Source organism: Microtus ochrogaster, chromosome 24 (genome assembly GCF_000317375.1).
Source record: "Microtus ochrogaster isolate Prairie Vole_2 chromosome 24, MicOch1.0, whole genome shotgun sequence".
Lineage (NCBI taxonomy): Eukaryota > Metazoa > Chordata > Mammalia > Rodentia > Cricetidae > Microtus > Microtus ochrogaster.
In genome coordinates, this window is record NC_022024.1 from 9,649,943 (window position 1) to 9,653,867 (window position 3,925).

Consider the following 3,925-nt stretch of genomic DNA (forward strand, 5'->3'; position numbering starts at 1 on the left):
GTGGACCACAGGCATGGGGGACATGGCTGTGTACACCCAGATAGACCTGGGACAGGCTTTCTTCATAGCTTTCCGAGGGAGTGGGCCTTGCTGGCACTTTGATCTCCTACTTTCTGCCTCCAGGGTTGCATAAGAATAAATCGGTGTTGTTCAAGCCACCCAGCGCTTGATGTTCCATCAGCTCCAGCAAACTGGCACCTGTGCCATAAATATCACCCACTTGATGTACAATTCAGGGATTCTGTAGTAAACTTAGAATTATATACAACTATTACCACAGTCTAATCTTAGAATATTTGCATCGCCTCTAAAAGAAACGTTGCGCCTATTTGCAGCCCCGGCCCGTCCACCCTCAGCTCCGGGCAAGCATCGCATTCCTTCCTGTCAATACATCTGCCTTTTCTGAACATTTCTTCTAACTGTCTGTGACGGTTAGCAAATGTTGCACTTCAGAACCAACCCACTCCATGCCTTCCATCTCCTTAAAACTTAAAAATAACGAGCCCAAGTTGTAAGCCTTGTGGCTTCTATACAGTTACTCCATCCTATTATAGCTTCTTTGCAATATATGTAAGAGGAAATGTATATGGGCCTCGGAAGAGCTGGGATGAGGATTGAAATACTCAAGTCCAAAGGTCTGCAAGATGGCCCAGGGAGTAAAGGTGCTGGCCATCGAGCCCCATAACCTGGGTTCTCTCCCTGGGAGCCATGTGATGAAAGGGGAGAACACTGACTTCTGCAGGCTACACACACACACACACACACACACACACACACACACATACATTTATAAAGAACAACAGAGAGTTGGGTGGTAGTGGCACACGCCTTTAATCCCAACTCTCGGGTGGTAAGGAAAGGCAAATCTTTGTGAGTTCGAGGCCAACCTGGCCTACATAGTTTAAAAATAATTTTATGGTGGGGGTCACCACAACACGAGGAACTGTAGTAAAGGGTCACAGCGGTAGGAAGGCTGAGAACCACTGACATAGTAGGTTCGGGGTTAGCCAAAGTGACACGGTTGAGACCATGTCCAAAAAAGAAAAGAAAAAGAGAAATAACCACTGTAGCCAGGCACGGTGACACTGCGTGGCTGTTCTTGCAGAGCACAGAGGTGAAGTAAGGGGGTCAGCAGCCCAAGAACACCTTCCACCACAGGTGGAATTTGAGGCCTGCCCGGGACACCTGGACTCTGTTTCTAAAGCAAAACATCATCAGTATCCATGGTGAGGCCTGAAATATCAGCTGTTCCCTGAGCTGTGTGTGCACAGCAACAGCTAAACAAGACATTCTGTTAGGACCACATCTAGTGGGTCACATCCCGGACAGCAAAGGGTCCAAATGGCCAAGGACAGTGTTGAGGACTCACAGAGAGGCACAGCACAAAGTGTCTGTGCTGGCTAGCTCTTAGCAATTTCACACAAGCTCAAGTCGCCTTGGAAGGAAAAAAAAATCCTCCTTTGGAAGAATGGCTCCCATCAGTCCAGCCTAGGGAGAAGCCAAGTCATTTCTCTTGACTTGTGATGGATGGAAAAGGACCCAGCCAGCCATGGGCAGTGCCATCTTCGGGTAGGAGGGTCTGGGCTGTAGAAGGAAGATAGCTGAGCATCAGCTCGGGAACGATGTCAGCAGTGTTCCTCTGCAGCCTCTGCTTCACTTGCCGTCTCTAGGCTCTTGCCCAAGTCCTTGCCTTTGCTTTCCTCGATGATGTAGATTGTGACCAACATGCCCATTAGACCCTCCACAAGTTGTCAGGGTGACAGAAAAACTAGGACTGCTCCTTTTGTAGAAAATGAATTTTTCGCCGGGCGATGGTGGCGCACGCCTTTAATCCCAGCACTTGGGAGGCAGAGGCAGGCAGATCTCTGTGAGTTCAAGACCAGCCTGGTCTACAAGATCTAGTTCCAGGACAGGCTCCAAAGCCACAGAGAAACCCTGTCTCAAAAAAACAAAAAAAAAAAAAAAAAAAAAAAGAAAATGAATTTTTCTAAAAGGTGACCTCATGTAGCCCAGCCGGTTTCGAACTTACGATGTAGTTGAGGACAACCTTGGATTTCTAACTTTCTTGCCTCCACTTCCCATGTACTGGCTGGGATATAGCCATGTGCCACCATGCCCAGCTTATGCAATACTCAGATTTAACCCAAAGCCTCATGGAGGCTGGTCAAGTGTGTTACTCACTGATCTACATTCCCTACTTATAAGAGAAGGCTGTTGAAATAAAATCTTTCCACAGTACTATATCAAACCACGGCTGTGAAAACTTTTGCTTTTCTCATCTAGCAAGCGTGGCATCCCCGTAGTAAGCTTCAAGCCACATAAACTAGGAAAATGTGTAGTGATATATGTGTAGATGCAGATGTTCGCGCCAGACTGATTGATGGTCAACTGACGGTTAGTCACTGACCAGAGATGCCAGGAATGGGTTTGCATGGCTTTGTATTTATATGGCTTTCTTTTTCAAAGAAATGTTTGACCCGGAGTTTTGTCAATAAATTGATAAATAAGTTGATTGTCAATTTGTCAAACAATCAACAAAGTGGCAAAGAAGAATGTCTTTAAGGAATCACAGTGAGCGGGGAACCAAAAATCTAAGAAATCACAGCTGCATCCATTCCTTTCTTAATTGCTGTGATAGACCTGACAAGAAGCACCTTCAGGATGAAGGATTTACATTGGTTCACGCGAGAAGGCCTAGGCTATCACAGTGAGGAAAACATGGCGGTACAAACAGCTGCCGGCTCCGATGACAGGAGACAGCAAGAGACTGCTTGTCGACTTCTCCCCTGAGAAGTGGGGTTTGGCTATAAACCTCAAGCAGAACTCACTTCCTCCAGGTAGGTCTCACCTGCCTCCCAAAGGTTCCAGACCCTCCCCAAATAGTCCCACTAGCCTGGGAACAAGTGTTCAAGAACATGAGCCTATGGGGGATGTTTTCCAGACAAATTACAATGCCACCCAAAGTCGTGTAGGGTGTATGCAGGCATTCACAAAGAGGAGCAAAGGGGCGATTCTAAAGCCAGAGACGTCTGTATGACCTGAGCACAACTTCACATGCAGAAGGGACAGCACCTAGACACTGCAATCAGGAACGCGGAAGGCAGGGGACATGGGAACTGTTTCCTGAGCTGGCTTTGAAACTGCCATTTGGCATTGATAGTCCCTTTAATTTATGTGTGGAAGAGTGCTTGCCTTCACACATGTTACGTGCACCAAGGTGCTTGTGGACCCAAAAATTTGAGTCGCAGATGGGCTCTGGAACTGAACCTGGGTCCTCCACAAGGGCAAGTGCTGTAAACTGCCGAGCCCTCTCTCCTCCCATCTCCTTCTTTCCAGCCAGGATCTCACTAGATAGCCCTGGCCAACTTGAAACTTGTTATATAAACCAGGCTAGCTCTGAATCCACAAAGATCTCAGCCAGACAATGGTGGTGCAGGCCTTTAATCCCAGCACTTGGGAGGCAGAGGCTGGTGGATTTCTATGAGTTCAAGGCCAGCCTAGTCTACAAGAGCTAGTTCCAGGACAGCTAGGACTGTTACACAGAGAAACCCTGTCTCGAAAATAAATAAGTAAATAAAATGCAAAGATCTGCCTGCTTGTCTCCCAAGTGTGTTGGGATTAAAGTTGTATACCAGCATGCCTGGCTAATCTTTCCAATTTAAGTGCCCACAAATCCTATGTGCTCAATAGTTGTAAACCATAACTTAGTATCAAACACTGAATACAGTTATGTGTTACATAGTAGCATTTTACTTAACACTGGACTGCATATAGCATGGTATCCCATAAGATTAAAATGTAGCTAAAACATTCCTAATGACGTCATAGCCATCCTAATGATAGGACTCAACCAGTTACTTGCTCACTAGTGACAAGACTGTTCTGCTAATAGTACCAAAGCATAACGCATACAATAATGTATGTG